Here is a 19,583-nt window from a genome sequence, read left to right as displayed (position 1 = left end):
CCTCTCAAATATGATGGACAACTGCATCCATTGACTTCCCCAGGACCTGTGGATACATCCCATCAGGTTCCATAGACTTGGACACCTTCAGGTTCCTTAGGTGGCCACAAACCTGTTCTTCTCCTACAGCGGGGGGTACTTCATTGTCCCAGCTGTCTGCTTTCACCTGCTGTGGTTTTTGTGCTGAGGCTGGAACACTTGCCAGTGAAGACTGATGCAAATAAGTAATTGAGAACCTCAGCCTTCTCAATATCCTGTGTAGCTAGGTCTCCTATTTTCTTCAGGAGATGGCCTACGTTTTCCTTGGTTGTCCTTTTTTCCCCAACATACCTATAAAAGCTTTTCTTATTCTTCTTTACATCCAAAGCAAGATTTAATTTTATCTGGAATTTGGCTTTCCTAACCTGATCCTTAGCTGCTTGGAAAACTTCTTTGTAGTCCTCCCATGCACCTGCCCTTGTTTCTACCCCCAATATGCTTCCTTCTTAAGTTTGAGTTTTCCTAGGAGCTGCCTGCTCATCCATTCAGACCTCCTGGAGTTTTTACCTGACTTCCTCTTAGTTTTCCAGCTCTAAATTATAAAGTGATATGAAATATGAAAATGAAAGCAAACACAACATGTGTTCTGCAGTGACAGTTTTTCCTTACATTTTATGGGTGGGGTTTGCACCTTTTCTTCCATGCAGGGAAATTCCAAACACTGTTTGCAAATGGGAGCTTCTACCCTACTTGCCCATTTCCTTGTTTTATTTCTTTTTAAAGCTGCATTTCACTGTGATATGGGTATTCACCACTTGCAAAGATAAAGCTATTGCTTTTCTTGTTTCCTCCCCTCTCCCACTTTTCCTCAGAACACATAGTGTGGAAGGTAGAACAAAGAAATTTTACTTAGAGGAAATTGGGAGATCTGCACGCAGAACCATGACACAATCTAGTCTGGCACAAAACGGAAACTAGACTGAAACTCAGAAGAGAAAAATACCATTTATTCTAATCAAACTACAGTATCTAAATAACAGGGAATTTTTCAGCACTCTAGACCAACAAGCAGGAATCCAGCAGGTCTGGGAACTATGACCCCAGGCAGGACTACTAATCCTTTTGAAGTCCTCCAGCTCCAGAGATGCACCATCAGTAACCCTGAGACCCTTGTAGGGAGGACATTTGGAGCTTTCTGCTCCAAAGCCAGAGCTGAATTTACAACAGACACCCATGGAGCTCTGGCTCTCCCATATCACAGGAAGCAGGGTGGAAATCTTGAAATCACTGGCTCAGAGGCAATGTGTCAACCACAGCTTCCTGGAAATCAGAATATTCAGAAGGTTCTCATGCTTGCATTTTGCTGAAAGTTTATAAAAGCATGTAAATATTTGGGCTTCAACAAAGTGGTGCCTTTGAAGACCAAGACTTGGTCAAAACATTCCTGCCCATCTCTAAACACAGCTAGCTTTCATGGAAGAAAGGAAGTGGTCACTTGAAGAGTTGGACACTTGCTCAATATCAAAACAATAATGAAACCACAAACATAACACCTTTCAAAAATTATTTTCTTTATCTGAGCAGCCACACTGCAGTCATCATAGGACAGACCAAATAACAACTACACAGAAGACTGGGATATGGCAGAGAGAGTTACATACCTTACTCCTAGCTTTCAGCTGCTAGTCAATAGTTCTTAGTGCATCCTTACTATGCTGAGACAGTGCAATAATAACATTATTAAGAAATGTTACATCTGTATTCCCTGTGTTTGAACAGATATTGACAGCCTGCATAATGTGTAAGAGTCCTCTTTTCCCCTGTCCTTTGTAAATCCATTGTTTGGAAATTCTGCATCCATCAGTGTTGCCATGGTGACACCCCGATAAGAACATCCATGACCTCCCAAGATACTTGGCACCTACTCATAATTCTGCACAGTCCACATCATAGAGAACTAAAAGTAATTACCATATGGATTTGTAATTATTATTTTAGTAATTAAATATATATTGGAACATATGCACAGTTTAAGGGATTTACCATAGACAAGAAAGTGAAGAGATCTGAATTATACTCTTGGGTTGGCTGACTACTTGGTCAAGTTTGAGTTGCAGAGGTGCTGATAATTTACAACTCATCATGACTTCAACAGGACCTCTAAATGCTCCACACTTCTAAACTTCACGTCTTCAACCTCCCTGTCCTTAATTTTCCATTTTGCAGAGCAGACATTTTTCCAAATATTTTTGTGGTTTCTATTCAGAATTAACTACACAATTATACAGTATTATTTTTACCTTTAATAAAGCACAGATTGTATAGCAATATAATCTACATGTTTATTATTTTCCAGAAAAGCATAAAGGTCCAAGTCAGAAAACAATTTTATGTCTTTAGCAATTCTGAATCTGTGAAAAGAAAATGGAAAAACCTAGAAAATTCCTTTGCAAGTCACAGATAATACTCTTCCTAATTACCTTACCTCTTCCTAATGAACCCTTACTTCATTAAGGCTGTTCTGGGACTAATGCATACCTGAAAGGACCAGCTCTAATGGATTTTTGTCCCTGTATATAGTACACCAAGTTTCAGCTGAGTGAAATTCATAAAATGATCTTATTGTACCTTCCTAGATGATGTATAAAGACAGGATTTACAAAGGTGGGGAAGAAATGAGGAATTGGACATAAATGAAAATTTGTCTGAAAATAAATGGCACAATTGTTCAAACAGGTTGTGGGTAAACTGTTGAGTAAGCCTTTTCAGAGGTCCTTAATATTTGTTCCTCAACAGCTCTGCACCTCAAAGGATCACACAGCTTTTCCTCTTGTATGCTAGAAGATCATTTCTGCAATTACAAGACCCCTCTAGGGCAAAAGGAAGACTTTAGGACTTGTGCCACAGGAGTTGTCTATCCACCTCCTACCAGCAGTAGCATGAGGCAGCTTGGATTCCAAGATGAATCTGAATGAATACGTAAGAATTACAGTGGAAAATGCACAGCAGGAGCAAAATACCATTTTACAGGATCTGAATCCAATGACTTTAATACAGACTTGTAAGCTATTTCTACCACTGGCTGTTTAGCATCATGGAGTTAATTAGGTCAAACCAATAATCAATGGATCACCATCTACCCTGTTAACACCAACAGTCTGTGGTTTGTTATGGAAGGCAATATGCATGACTTAAAAAGAAGGCAGTTCACTGCAATAGAAAGGAATACTTTGGTGACTCAAAACGTTCCAGGGTGTACTGCAGGTGTGTTAAGAGAAGGCTTCAACATGAATGAAGTTAGTACTAATATCCTTAAACTTGCCTGGTATCCTTGCCAAGTTTCCAGACAGCATTCCTGCTATCACTTAAATGGATCATGCACTTAGAGTGAGCTGTCCAGACTTAAAAACTGGTGTAGCAAAAGGGTCAGGTAAATTACTTTTAAATTTAAGTGAAAGGTGAAAGGATTAAGGATTTAAGAAAATCAATATTAAGTTCTCTATTATGCTAGTTTAAATACACAATAACACTATCAGAAAAGTTATTTTAGACTCATTCTTGCTTAACTGTGACAAGAATCCACGTGTGTCACGAATTCATTTAAACTCAGACACGGAGCTGTGCAGCTTTTGTTACTAAAGGATCAAACTATGTCAGGTTTTTTACAATTTAGTGCCTGTTCCAGATTGCAGGCTTGGAACACGATATTAAAAAATATCCAGTGTCTGTGATTTTAATTCAAAATATACGCATTATTCATACCAAAAGTTTAATTGAAGTCCCTGGAATGCAAAAGAGATACAGAGGGTTATTGACATCACATATGTAAGGCTTAGCCACAAGATATAGCAGAAATAGAAAAGTTGTCTACTGTCATAAATGAGAAAGGTAAATGAGCTAGGACTCAAAAACACTAATAAGGATTAGAACCTGCTCCAAAGTATAATGATTTAACTGTGGGCCCAGCCTGCACCTTGTTGTGCTGCACATTTTCCATTAACATTTCACCAAAAGTGGTGGCCACTAGTAATGCAGTGTGGCCCAATAGACATCTCTCTAATTTATTTGGCAGCAAATGGGCTAAAAATTCTTCATATCCAGAAGCTTCACCATTCTCAGGAAAACAAAAAAACAAATACAACTAAACCAAACCAAACCAAACAACCAAACAGCCCTCCCCCCCCCCCAAAAAAAAAAACAAACCAAAAAAACCACACAAACCAAACCAAACCAAACACACCAAAAAAAAACCAAACCAAACCAAACAAAACATACAAAAAAAACCCCACAAAAAAAACCCAAAACAGCAAAAAACCAAGTAATGAGCAACCCACCAGATCTTCCTGCTTCATTTTACATCTTTTGCATTTGCCGAAACATCGGTCTATTCAGATGGCATTGGGATCTGTGGTCACACTATCTCCCTTCGCTCATTTTGTTCATTTCAACCAAGTGCAGCACACATTGAGCTGCTTCTTTTTCATCTTTTGTATGTTTGCTTTGGCTTTACAATCTCTTCTGCAGCTTTCAAGCTAGCAAAGCTACACCAAACATCAGTGTATGTCTTTAATACAAATGTAACTTACCTATTATGCCTTACCTATTAGTTCCAAGAAACCAACATACACCACTGGAGACAAAATTAATTTCTTGAAAGTTAACTAGCAATAAATTTGATGGTACATTGTTACAAAGAATAGTTATCCATTTCCCATTTAATTCTAATCTAACACTTAAAGATTACAAGCACACATGAATTATAATAAAGCCTAAACAGGAACACTATTATTAAAAAATTGGGCTACAACATTCACCTTGCCAAACAGATGTAACATTTTGACAGCTAGTCACCCTAAGCTTTTTCCTCTGCATCCACCCAAGTTTCATGCTGACCTATTAATTTTAATCACTTGCTGGTCTTCCATTTAATGGTTCAATGAATAACACACCAGTGCTTTTCTTTGCATAATCAAGAGGTTCTGTAAGCGAAATAACTTTTTAAACTTAATATACCAAAAGGTTTCTGTAAATGTTATAAACATTTCAACTTTTTATTAATAAAACCTTATCTAAATTATTTTTAACTAAGCTTTATGTTTTTCAAGAAAAATTCATTTGCTTCAGCCAACCAATTTTGTGGCCTTCTAGAAAAAAGTGTATTTATAATGCATATTCTTAATTAATACTTTCTGTATTCAAACAGCTCATACGCACTTTTCTTCCATCTGAATTACTATGATTTCTCTGCACATCCTCCCTTGTCTGAAAGTCAGAGAGAAATTTAAAAAAATATCTGAGAAGAAACATAACTATTATTGTACTTATAAGGGCCAAGATAGAGTGAAATCAAGGGACCTGAACTTTAACACCAAAACCATGATGAAGAAAGGCCATTCCTTGGCCATTTAGAGCTGCTCAACAGCTAAAATTGCCGTTCCACAGAAAATTCTGACATTTCAAAGAATAATTCATTCTTGTTAAGCTCTAAGGGGAAATTTCTTTTTTTTTTTTCTCTACTAGAATAATGATCCAGATCCTCAGGTTCACATCATGAAAACTACAAATCCAGAAATTTAACTCAAGTCTAGCTAATCAAGCCCCTCCTCTTTGTTTGACTAGCCAAGCCTCTTTGAAAGCTCTCTAGGTTTCCTTGCTCTTGAAGTCATGGTAGGTAATCAGGGAATGCTAAAAGTATCACTTTGAGTAGCTCTTCTTCAGGCCTCCAGCCCCCCTGTTGTGAAGCTTTGATTCAACTGGAATTTTGCTAAGAGCCAGGAGCCAAGATCCATGTGATACATGAATACCCAGCGTTGCCTCAGAAGCCTCAAATCTCTCATGTCACAGTAGCAGCTCATAGGGAAGGGACTGCACCGTAAACATTCCTGGTGGCAGCTTCATGAGGTAGCACATAGGATCCTAGACAGTGAACAGAGCCTTCAGAGTTGCAGGAATGAACTGAAATTTAATGTTCTGAGATATAATTCATAATCATTAAAAAGTAATGAACTTTGCTGATTTGCAAAATATATTATTAGGTATCTGTCCCTCAGCCCATAGAAGTTCCTTGACTGGTAGTCTTGACCACAGAGCTCCTTCTAGCTGCAGAGCGGACACAGGACAGAACTGGGGATGGTAGTTGATTTATTTCCACATGTGTCAGAGCCAGACTCAGAATCTGGTAGAAACTGGATGAAGATTTCTTTAAGCCTAGCTGATGATGTTCATACACCGGAAGAGGACTTGGATTGTCTTGACTACTGAGCAGCCATGACATGATTACATGTTTTAATCCCATTTATAGCAGTTGGAGAGGATCCAGCAATCTAGAGATCAAGGGCTACAAATGACTTAACATACCCATTAGATACGTCCTATTGTTAGCAGTACTGAAGATTAATGAGTAAAATGAAAGTGAAAAGGTAACACTGGTAGGTGACGGTTCTACTTAATCAAAGAGTCTCTGGGGCCTGTAGAAGTATGTCAGGGTCACAGGGATTTATTTTCTTCCTCATTTATTTAGACTCATCTGTTCTGCAGTGCTGGTATAGAGAGTCTATGTTTACACTATACAAAAGCTGTATTAGAAGGCAAGGGCAAAGGTTTCATACTAACAGCTCTAGCCCATGACTGGCTGTCAGTCCCTGCTCCTCACAGTCTTCCTTGCTGGTTTTGGATGACTTGCTGAGGCAATTCAGGTACTAAATTTAGCTAAATCTAAGGGAAGACAATAGTCTCCCTCTGCAATCAACAGCAATAAATAAGTACATAAAATTACATTTAATTTACATTAAGGTACCTCACACCTTAAATGTAATAAATCATACAATATAGGGGTCTCTAATTATCCGTTAACCAAAGGATTAGGCTCTTCTCACTCAAGTACTTCAGCAAGGTACTTAAGTTAGACTGGATGAAGATTTAGTCTATGGCTCAGAGGAGTACCAAGCAGAGCTGGGAGTTGAGATACCAGCACAATATAAATCCATTAACTGAGAGTCTCATACTTCATAGTCTGTGAAATGGGAGTAACTGTACTTCCTTATTCTACACTGCTACTCAACTATACATATTTAAAATTATTCAAACACTCAGTCCATGAGCACAAAGAACTTCAAATCACTACATGCTGTGGAGGAATGTTACTGTATGTATTTAGAAGTGTAAAGATACCCAAATTAAAGGATACTCTTGGAAGTAACTTCATCTAAATTTTTCAAGGCAACCATTTATTCTTACACTTCCCATGTTGTATACTTGGGTGAGAGACCCCCAGTATGTACTTTTTTTAAACAGGAAATATGCAATGTAAGGAAATATCTACTTCAGAAAAAAAAATTAAAAAAAAAAAAAAATAAAATTTAAATTAAATTGAGTTACTTGAAAAAACCTCTTACTAAAGGCTTATGAGAAGAAATTATTTAATATTTGTGAGGCACTGATTATGCAGATAAGGGCTCTTGAGTATTTCCATGAGGAAATTAATAACTGCATATTCAAAAGAACTGAGGACTACTTGCATAAAGGCTTTATTAGCAGGCTGCCCTCCATTACAAAATTGTTGACTATCTGATCCTTTTTCTCTTGGCTATATTAAATCAGACATGAAGGACATAAGCCCATACTACGGGTCACTGCCTGAAATTCCCCAAGCAACAAAGTGAAGAAAACTATTTAAAGTCAGTGGCAGTCGATGATACTTCCTGCTATAGAAAGGACGAGGCACTACAGAAATAGGGATAAGGTTCTGAGCCTTAACAAAAACAGGGAACTCAGAAAGCCCTTCTAAAGGAAACTTATTTTCCTCAGCATTCAAGCAAATGTAATTGGGTATAACTAACAATCCAGAATGGTTCCTTTGGCAGGATTACTGTTTATACTACGATAGATCAAAAGTACTTGTGTTGATTCCAGAAACAGTAAGTAGGTTGCTCAAATTTCTTTGTCAAAAAATGCAATGATTATTCAAATTCACAACTAAGAATTCAGTAAGTGCCTCTTTTTCCCTTTCTCTTAGTAAGATGGCATCAGAATAAAAAAGATATTTTCAGGTGTTTTTCAATGGGCACCTAGTACTTAAAATATCTGGTTTTTGAGGAATGATAAAGCATTCACAACAAATTAGGAATATGCATTTACTAATTTGGAATAATCATATTATGCTCTAGCTTTACATTCTGAAAGTATTTTTAAGTCATTCTAGGAAAGAGTAGTTCAAAACCACAGAATGAAGCTTCATAACTAGCGTGTGTTACACCTGGGAAAACTTCCTTGATGAGCAAAGCTAGCTGTTAAATGGGGAAAAAAATCACATTGATTATGGTCATGAGTCCAAGACAAGCTTAATTAAAATGAACAGAAAAATTTCAAGTGAAAGAAAATAAAAAAGATATCACCAAAGTGTTCTCTCTTAATTACATCGTGGAAATTTTCTCTAATTGATACCAGTCTCGTGTCACTGTAAGTAAAACAACCTACAGATCTCAGCCTATAAATATCATTTCATATTATCAACTCTGGTGCTTAAGTAAGAGATGGTCCTTTCTTCTTCCTCTACTCCTTCCACAGACTTCTACCAGGACTGAGGGCCCTGTTCAGCTTTTCTCTGGTGACTTTTCTTTGTTTTTCCTGAAAGCTATGGGTGATGTTCCAAGACAGAAGGTAAAGTAGACGCAGTAACTCTATCTGTGGCTCTTCCATTGACTTACATGATCTGACTCGGTATGACACTTCTACCCTTGTTTCCCTTTCCACTTAAATAAGTGTGTTTGAATCTTCCTTAACTTTTCAAGACACTGCTCAGAGAAAGTGGCAAAGAGTATAGCCAGTCCAAATCTAGGTATTTTTACTTACATGATATCCAGCTGATTTAAACTGGAGTTAAAGGAGTAGAGTTGTATGATTTGTGTTTAATCTCTGTTCTGTTTTTTCCTCACAAGTTTCAAGGGCTCTCAAATGTTGAGCAAACCAGTGTCACCAGAAAGCTATCCAGCAATTATTGGAGAATGGCAAAGTACTAGAAGCAAGCATCAAAGTCTTAAGAAAGAACAGTAATACTGCACAGGCACTGACTGCTTCTTTGTGCTCATGTATTATGAGTGATTTGATTACTCTCATGACAATCTTTCAGTGCAAGAGTTCTTTGGCATCAATAACTCTACATACAGCAAACGTCTTCCCCAAAGAGTCCTACAGTCACAACTCCTGCTAGTAAAATCCATCTGTCACTTCTCTCAAGACATTTATCAAGTCCCTTCTCTGCTTATGGTTGCTGGTTTTGTGGGAGGTTTTTGTTTATGTTTTACTTTGTTGTTTATTTGGGGTTTTTTTCCAGGTTTTTACTTCAATTCTGTTCATAAAACACAAGTAGAAACTAACTCTGATGTCTCTGGTGAGACATAAAAACGCATCTGCACAAAAGTTGACTAAAAGTTAGCAACTAAGATTCAAAGCCTGCTGGGATTCCTGATCCGGAGTCTAACACAATCTGGATGCTAATGTAGAACATGGCCTAAATTCTTACTGTGACTTTTAATAAGTTATTGTGGGAACTAGCATAGCTAAAATAAATTTTAAAATTATAAATACTTTTCCCTTGCTCTTCTTAAAGAAGGATTGGCCGTTAGGCAACAACTGAACAACCTCTGTGATTCTACTGAACAACAAAACTAAACACTGCTATTCTCATGACAGAGTCTCTGTTTTTACTTTCTGAACATAAATTCCTACTCGCATATATTAGCAATGAAGCTGTGGTCAGGCTGGTGCTAATAAGTTGGCAATTATCCCCGATACAGCTCTGTTCATCAGATGGTGCTCTTTAACAGATTCCCCCTGGTGCTACTAAAAGCTCTAAATGGCAATAAAGATGGTGCTTTGTCCTGTTAAAAAGAGTTTGTTTGAAGTTTCAGACAGCTCTGAGTCTGTGCTACCTGCAGCTAGGGAAAGGAGCAGAGGCATTTGTGTCTGTTAACATCTCCTCCTGATTTGTCTCCTTCTTGTGGAATACTGCACATAATAAAAGCAACAGCTAATGAAGAGAGTTTGGGATTTCTCTTCTAAACCCAGGAAATGTGACAGAAGCATATACTTCCCATTAGAGTATTAGAAAAAAGGATTTGCCAACTAATTTAACATCATTGCTTCACTTTAACTAACCACGGCTCCAATTAATTCTTAATTTTTTTTAATGAGGAAAGTCCAAATCTTAAGCTGATTTCAGAGTAATGTTCAGCCCAATGTACATGATAATAGCTAGGTTAGGAGTCTTTCCATCTAGGCTCATTACACATATTGTAACAGGCCACTAATTAAAACAGCAAGTCATGCATAGCTACATTCATTACCCTGTCATATTCCCAGAGGAGAGGTGAAATTCCTACATAGTCTTTTATTTTTTTTTTCTCTGTCAGGCTCTCTAAACTTGAATACCCCAAGAACTGAATGGAATAAAGATCAGTTAAGTGTTACACATTTTTATGATCTTATTGGAAATGGCAATGGTAGCAATAACAATGGCAGCTGAGCTTCCTGAAGGCTTGTAGTAGCTTTTCACATCAAAACTGCTCTGGCTGAACCTGAAGAAGGTCTGTGGATATGCAGGTGACTTATAGTTCAGAAGAAAATAAGAGAAGGCCTATTACTAATTCCTGTGAGTAAACCCTCTCCGACCCCTTTGCGTGCCAAGGTGAGAAGGCAGGGAGTAAAGCACCCCCAGCCCCCCCCCAGAAAGGGTTTCTGGTGGGGCAATAGAGGCTACAGAGGAGAGAAGGGTAAATCAGCAATGTTACATGAATAGTTGAACAACTTCCATTCCATATGACAAATACATATAGCAGCTGATGTTAGAAAAGCAAGAAGAGAAACATTGTAGAAATAGTCTACAAGTGTTGAAAGGGCAAGAAAGTTCTGGAATAATTATATTACTTAAGTCTTGTAGAGCATGACACTTCATTCCAGTTGAAACACAAAAAAATTAAAAAGTCATGGCAGATAATTCAAAATATGCTACATTTCCAAGAAATATTTGTAATATTCATTTGTTCTACTCCAAGCCAGAGCCAAAAAAGTCTTGATGGGTGTTTTACAACATCAATTATAAAACCTCAGTTTTGGATGGAACACCTCTTAATATGAAAATCAGTTCTCAGGACTTGATAGATGCTGTATTGTTTTAATATAGAATACAATAAGAGTTTCTACCTTACATGGTCAGCTATGTCTGATTACACCCATGGTTACTTCTTTTGTATATTTCCTTTTTCTTAAAAACAGCTGAATCAAGTAAATAGAGTCAGAGATACTACATATCTCTTTTCATTCTCCTTACTCTTTTGGAATGGATACTCCTGAATGCAGCTGAGGTCACAAAATATATCAAGGAACAGCGTTCTCAATCTTTAAATGCCAGTGTACACAAATCATATAAGAGGAAAATGCCAGGGTTTTGCAGTACAATCAAAATCCAAAGGTATTTTCATTTGAACTTTCCGTAGCATACTATTTACTCTGAAAGTAATTGAAACCTTGGACTTGTTCCTTGCTTAGTAAATCAAAAACTAAAATTGCACCTGTCTAACACAAGTGCCAGTTAGAAGTATCCTTATAAAAATGTGTTTCATTAAAAATTATCTTTAACCAAAATCAAAATGCTTAATGGAATTACTTTATTGATAAGCTTTCACAGGCTGTCGTGGTGGCTCTTGTGACTTCTAGGTATTCCCCCACAGAGCTGGGGAGGTTGAAGCCAAACAGCTGAATATTGTTTTCTGGGTGGTTTCCCTGCCACAAGCCTGTGCAAGACCGGACCATGTTGAGGTCCTGGAAGTGCAGCTGGAGGCAGGTCCTTCCTTGCTTTTTGTGATGGGAACTGAATGCCTTCAGCTATCTCCTCTCACATGTCAGAAAGCCCGTTAAATCGGCAGGATAAGCCTGGAGGCTCATTGCATTTGAATCACAGCAATTCACACCCTCTAACTTCACCATCTCAGAGCATAACATGCAAAAAAGCATAAAAAGACTGGTAGACTGGATAAAAGATTCAAAGATCTCTTCAACTTTGTATTATCAGTCATCAGCATCCAACAACATATTAGGTCATATACCCAGACTGCATTCTGTGTTCAAAACACCACTGCACTGTATCTCTTTCCTTTTTTTTTTTTTTTTCATTTATTAATATTTTTAAAAGCAGTCAATGGTCTTCCAACTACTGAATAAATGTGAAAGCTATCAGAAAATGAAGTATAATGGAAGATTTTCTTTATCATAATACATGAAAGAAAGCAGGAATGAGGAGCATTTTAGAGACAGTCTGTGTTTACAGGACTCCCAGAGAAGTTTTCAGGACAATAATTGAACAGACATTCAAATTTCAGTACAATAAGCTCAATGAAAGCATTGACTTTTCTTCAGACCCTTGCTCATTATTGGTCTACAATGCAATAAGGAAAAGTCAAGTACATTTCCGAGTTCTACCTGCTGCCTTTCTGGCCTAGCAAGAACTTGCACAAAGTCACTCACTTGCAGACCAGAGGGTGACATACAACCACACCACCTCTTCAAGGCAATTCTGACTGCCTCGATGGATCCAGCATTCTTACTACCCCAAGTATATAGCTGCAAGATGAAATCAAAACTAATGGTAAGCTACAATAAATGTAATAAAAATGTTGCACTCTTCAGGATTCCCACTGACATGAGAACTTAAAATCAGAGAAAACGGAAATGTTTAAGAGCTGATTGATTTAACTTAGATTACATGTTCTGGTGTAACAACAAAAAAATAAATATATATGTTTATAGAATAAAAACTCTACAGATTTTGAAGGAAAACAAGAATCTGTAATACAAAGAAACCAGGCAAAATAAAGCATAGGAATCTTTGAGATAGAGAAAATGAGTCTGCATTTGAAGCAAGTTTTTGAATGGAGACCAAGTAAGATAAAGAGTGAGTGTCAATACATCCCCTGAAGGCCTTAAAAGCAAAGAAATACCAGGGTCTGGAAATGATTATATTTTTTATGTTAAAGGATGAAAAATAAATTTAATTAGTTAGCAAAATGTGATTTTATTCCATTTGGAGTAATTTTCCAATACATTAACTTTCTCATTAGGATTCAGTTTTGTTCTGCTAAACAAAAGGAACTCCTTCAACCCCTGTGGCATGAAGTATCATCTAGAAGATGAGTTGAGCCCCAAATTACTGCAAATATTCAACAAAAGTTCTATACAGTAACATCAAACAGAAGAACATGGGGAGACAAGCCCAGCCTGACTGAGCAGGCAGCCAGCATAATTAGCAGCATCATTCACATGTCAAAAAAACCCAAATCAATTTGGAAGTAGTAACTAATTAGTATAAAGGAAGTTGGAATAGCCACTGCATTTTTGATCCAGTCCCTCTTTTTCCTTCCTCTTCCATATGCTCCCTTAAGATTGCTCATTCTCAGCAATGTTTTAGGATGAGATTAAATGCAACACTGTTGTTCTAATTAATTTTGCAACTTCAGATACTTAAGTTATTTGCAAGAGTCATTTACCTACACCCCTTGAGCATATATAAATGAAGTTATTTCAGTTCACTTCATCTGCCTCTAATTGAAATGGCTACTCAAAGAAAAACAATGTTCTATATAGGGTTTTGCAAAAATTGCTTACATGTCAGTTTATGTTACACTAGCACAATCACCAGAGTTTGATGCAGTTTCCATTTAAATCACATGAACTTCAGGACTCTCTCGGTACTGCTCTATTCAGCTTTTAATGCAACAGGAGGTTTAGGTTAGATACCAGGCAAAGGTTTTTCACCCAGAGGATGGTTGAGCACTGGAACAAGCTCCCCAGGGAAGTGGTCACAGCACCAAGCCTGCCTGAGTTCAAGAAGTGTTTGAATGATGCTCTCAGGCACATGGTGTGATTCTAGGGATGCCCTACACAGGGACAGGAGTTGATCTCAATTACTCTGATGGGTCCTTCCAACTCAGGATATTCTACGATTCTATGATTCTATGATTCTAGGACTATGACTTTCTGAAGCATCGTGGCACCTCCGGGACAGAACCATATTTGAAAGACAAGCAATTATGAAAAATAGGGACAACTAGGCTAATGTTAATCTGTGTCAATAGGAGAGGCAGAAAGGGGGGTTAATTACTCAAGTGACTGTTCTAAATCCGATGTTGTTTCATCTTCTTCATTTGTGCAGCCAGTTCAACTAGGAGAAATCATAGTTTTATTCAACCACAGACACTTAAAACCAGTTTTCCCTTCTCTCTGCCCATAAGAAAAATGAACATCACTCACAAAGTATGTTTTCTAGCTCTAAAGACCACAGAAGTAATTGTTTGCATTGGCTGAGTTGCTATACTTCTGATAAGTTATTATAAACTCTTTTAAAACTTCAACTCCATGCACTGCTCAGAGCATCAAGCACAGCATTGCCAGATGGTCAAGGGAGGTGTTTGTCCTGTTCTACTCTGCACTGGTGTGGCCTCACCTTGAGTACTGTGTGCAGTTTTGGGCATCACGATATAAAAAGGACATCAAGCTACTGGAGGGTGCCCAAAAGAGAGCCATGAGGATAGTGAAGGGTCTGGAAGGGATGACTTATGAGAAGCAGCTGAGGTCACTTGGATTACTCAGCTTGGAGAAGAGCAGGCTGAGGGGTGACTTCATTGCAGTCTATGGCTTCCTCATGAGGGGAAGAGATGGGGCATGTACTGATCTCTTCACTCCTGTGACCAAGGACTGGTCTTGGGGAAATGTCAGGAAGCTGAATCAGGGGAGGTTTATGTTTGATATCAGGAAAAGATTTTTCACCCAGAGGGTGGTCAAGCACTGGAACAAGCTCCCCAGGGAAGTGGTCACAGCACCAAGCCCACCTTGTTCAAGAAGCATTTGAATGATGCTCTCAGACACATGGTGTGATTCTAGGGGTGCCCTACACAGGGATAGGAGTTGGAGTTGGACTTGATGATCCTGATGGGTCCCTTCCAACTCAGCATGTTCTATGATTCTATGATTCTATGATTCTATAGCGCTGATTTTGAGTTTTCACAGGTCCATGAAATGAGTTATTGTGGTCTAGGGTTCTCATCTATAAAGAAAACAAAAAAATCAAAGGAAAACAACTGATATAATTCTACCTAAACTAAAAACAAATAAAGAAATGGGGGGTAGTTGGATATAGCAGCTGTACTTTCAAGCCAAAACAACCTTCAGGCAAAATACAATTCGGGAACAACTGCATTGAGTTTAACTTAATTATGTTACTCATTTACATAACTAATTGCAAGAAGAGCATGGCTGGCATCCGTGAAGCAGACCAAATCTAGCAAGGAGACAGATGAAAAGCTTGTTTGTCCCTGTGGGACAGGGAAAAAAGAGAGAAGCAATTACCAACTGTAACACAGGACAACTTCAGCTGGGAGAAGGGCACGGGAAAAATTGTATGTGTCAAAACAAATGTTCCTACTATCTCCACGAATTTTAGCCTTGTCTTTTGAAGGTATTTTACAGGATTCGTGACTTAGGGTGTCTGCCAGTAAGGAAGCTATGTATTATTTAACTGTCTCCAAAAGCAATATAGCAATTATCTGTTGACTGAGAGGGCTGTTAACTCCCTGTACCAGAACAACCTGTAAGGGGTGGACAAACGTGGACATAACCAAACCTCTTCTGTTTTTTTCAGCCTGGCCTTTATTATGATCAGATGCTTGAGAAAAAGAAAAAAAATCTGGTTCCTAGGTTCAGTTAAAAGGCAAGTCCTGCCTGAATAAATTTTGAGAAGTGCTATCAACTGGAGTCTGCATTAACTCTCCCTTGCTTTTGACCTAAAAAAAATAATCAATCAAGTGCTCAGTTACTAGCCAACTGGTCCAATAATTCCAAAATTTTGTTCAAGTAAAGAGGGAGGAAAATCTTATTAAGATGTTATGCTGTATGGCTGTGATTCATAGCTTAATTTTGATTATTATTGTCCTTCAGTACTGAAGTGTTGTGAGGGAGCTTTTCAATACAGGTGTGCCAGGACCACATCCTTTCCTCTAGGTCTCTCTCTCCATTCCTGCAGTGTTCCTGATGAAACCAAGGAATAGTATTTGCAAAAATCATAAAATCACAGAATGGTTTGGGTTGGAAGGGGCATTTGAAGGTCATCTAGTCCAACCTCCGTGCCTTCGACATGGACAACTTTCACTACATTAGGTTGCTCAAAGCCCCATCCAACTTGAGCTTGAACACTTTCAGGGATGGGGAATCCACAACTTCTCTGGGCAACCAGTTCCAGTGTCTCACCACCCTCATTGTAAAGAATTTCTTCCTTATGTCCAATCTAAATCTACCCACTCTCACTTTAAAAACATTGCATTTTGTCCTGTTACCACAGGCCTTGGTAAAAAGCCTCTCTCTGCCTGCCCTACAGAAACCGTTCTGGCTAAAGGAAATAGGCCTGTGTCATCTCTGCGCTTTTATTCTTCTGCTCATGATCCATCATCTACTGTACTTTGTATGACAGGTCTCTTTATGGTTTAGCTTTTGTACTTTATGAAGCAATTCTAAAAATTTATGATTTTAGGTTCTCAGTTACTAAAAAAAAAAAAGCTGACAAAAATCTCAAGTAGTTTTTTCACCACTGAAAAACCTTTAACCACATAATGGCCTCCAAAATAGTTTCCCTCAGAACTACATAGCACCTTCCCAAATGAGACTGTTACATGATTCTACACATATTCTAGTTCATTTTTTCTCCTGCTTTTTTTTTTTCTGTTCTGCATTGTAATCACTCAAGAAGAGCAGAAAATGAAAAATGCTTACAAAAATTTGTTCTCTACCAGATCTGAGTACAGAAGTGGATGTCAAAGAAAAACTTTATTTGTCCTTTAGGACTTCCATGATGGCTAAGATCAATCATTCCACATGAACTCTGAAGGTACTAGTATTCAGGTACTTGTATATATACACATGCATAATACAGTAGAGAATGTGTGCATATCTTCTAAAAGTTCACTATAAGTGATTCTTCACCTTTTAATTTTGCATTATTCTGTCATTCCCACAGCATTCTTGTAGATAAGTTGATCAAGAATGGGTTTGGTGATCAGGTAGTGAGGTGGATCAAGAACTGGTTGAAAGGAAGGAGGCAGAGAGAGTTGTAGCCAATGGGGCAGAATCTGGTTGGAGGTGTGTGACTAGTGGAGTCCCTCAGGGGTCAGTACTGGGACCGGTGTTGTTCAACATCTTCATCAACGACCTGGATGAGGGTATAGAATGTACTCTCAGCAAGTTTGCTGATTACACAAAGCTGGGAGGAGTGGCTGACACACCAGAAGGCTGTGCTGCCATTCAGAGGGACTTGGACAGGCTGGAGAGTTGGGTGGGGAGAAATCTGATGAAGTTCAACAAGGGCAAGTGTAGAGTTCTGCATTTGGGGAAGAACAACCCCATGTACCAGTACAGGTTGGGGGCTGACCTGCTGGAGAGCAGTGCAGGTGAAAGGGACCTGGGGGTCCTGGTAGACAGGAGGATGACCATGAGCCAGCAATGTGCCCTTGTGGCTAAGAAGGCCAATGGCATCCTGGGGTGTATTAGAAAGGGTGTGGTTAGTAGGTCAAGAGAGGTTCTCCTCCCCCTCTATTGTGCATTGGTGAGGCCACATCTGGAGTATTGTGTCCAGTTCTGGGCCCCTCAGTTCAAGAAGGACAGGGAACTGCTTGAAAGAGTCCAGCGCAGAGCCACAAAGATGATTAAGGGAGTGGATCTTCTCCCTTATGAGGAAAGGCTGAGGGAGCTGGGTCTCTTTAGCTTGGAGAAAAGAAGACTGAGGGGTGACCTCATCAATGTTTACAAATATGTAAGGGGTGAGTGTCAGGGAGATGGAGTTAGGCCTTTCTCAGTGTTGACCAGTGATAGGACAAGGGGTAATGGGATCAAATTGGAGCATAGGAGGTTCAAGGTGAATATTCGGAAAATTTTTTTTACTGTGAGAGTGACAGAGCACTGGAACAGGCTGCCCAGAGAGGTTGTGGAGTCTCCTTCTCTGGAGACATTCAAAACCCACCTGGATGCGTTCCTGTATGATGTGCTCTAGATGACCCTGCTCTGGCAGGGGGGTTGGACTAGATGATCTTTTGAGGTCCCTTCCAACCCCTAGGATTCTATGATTCTATGATTCTATGATTCCTTCTTGCTGCTGCTGCAGGGATGTTTGTACCTGAAGTGATTTACACCTCACAACTTTTCACGGTACTTTTCAGTCACCAATATTTGTACTAAGAATCAAGAGCCTTTGAGAAAGACACAATTCTATTCTATGGACTTAACTACTATCTGTGATAGTGAATATTGTTGTGTGTTCTTCAGCTACTTCCAGGAGTTAGCAGATGCCACCATCATCAAGAGGAACACAGTGCAGGATCCTGAAAAAGCTTTTCTAATCTACATTGAGCTTAAGGTTTGAGGAACTTTTCTCAAGACAACAAACAAACAAACAAACAAAAGCCAAACCAAACAAACAAAAAAAAAAACCAAAACCCAAAAAAAAAAAAAAAAAAAAAAAACAAACCAAAAACAAAAGTTAAAAAATCACAGGCTGCCTGAAATTATGCAATTTGAAATGACAGCTTTTCTAATATCGACGTATATACATACAGAGTACACAGGTGTATACATACACCTCTGATGTATCTATGTATCTAATACGTATTTAGAGCATTAAACCATGCAAATTTATTTGAAATTGATGCTCTGAATTTACAAAATTTAAACTACTGAAGTTCTGAATCCCTCAACTATTTCCATTCAATATGAAATGAATTTTCTTTCCCATGTATTAAGAAGTTTAAAGACCTTCCTGTCACTAATTACATCCTCTCCTAAAACCCACAATACCACAACATCACTCAGGTTGTCCCCTCATTCTCCTATGAACTTCCAATAACAGCTCACCCTGGCTGAGAAAGCATTTTAACCTGCAAGTTGGTATTAGCAGGGGCACCAACCGCATTTGTTACTCTCAGGTGAAATTTCGTGCCATATATCCAGCACTAGGCCAGCTCTGAAGGCAGCACACACCAATTAAACAACAGTGGGCAGGCAGGAGCTATTCATTTGCTCATAAATGCATCTTTTAGAAACCACTTAGCAAGACTCTGGCCACAACAGTGCCCTAATTCCCAGAACTTTTCTTATTAACTGCATAAAGGCAGCAATAATGTTAAATCTGCAGCAGAATATATCTAAGGCTGTAGCCATTTATAGCTTGCCAATAAGCCTCATGTAGTGGGTCAAAGAGCAAAATCACACTAGGAACTTTCAGAAAGCATCAAGTTCTGCCCATTTTTTTCCTTTGACAGCAGAGATATTATTTGGTTTTGACCCCTGAGACTCCTCCAGAGGTACAGAATAATGTAGTAGCACTGTAGAGTCTGAGCGTACCTTCCACTTCAGCTGTCAGTTCAGTGAGATCAGAGCAGTGCAACATAGCTAAAGTGAATTTGAATCACTCTTTCAGAAGGCTCTCACCTTGTATATAGAACTGTATTAGAGGTGATTTTAAGGGATTATATTTGCCTTAAACAGATTCATAGAATCACAGAATCATAGAATCA

At 38.6% G+C, this 19,583-nt stretch overlaps 1 protein-coding gene across 2 annotated transcripts in view; it reads right to left on the bottom strand.

The window, feature by feature from the left end:
- Window positions 1–19,583, bottom strand: part of NKAIN3 (sodium/potassium transporting ATPase interacting 3) — a 362,324-nt gene that overhangs the window by 272,836 nt on the left and 69,905 nt on the right. The window lies entirely within an intron of this gene.

The sequence above is a fragment of the Apus apus genome, chromosome 2 (assembly GCF_020740795.1).
Source record: "Apus apus isolate bApuApu2 chromosome 2, bApuApu2.pri.cur, whole genome shotgun sequence".
Taxonomy (NCBI): Eukaryota; Metazoa; Chordata; class Aves; order Apodiformes; family Apodidae; genus Apus; species Apus apus.
The sequence above is the reverse complement of the archived record's forward strand: the minus strand, read 5'-3'. Positions and strand labels throughout refer to the sequence as shown.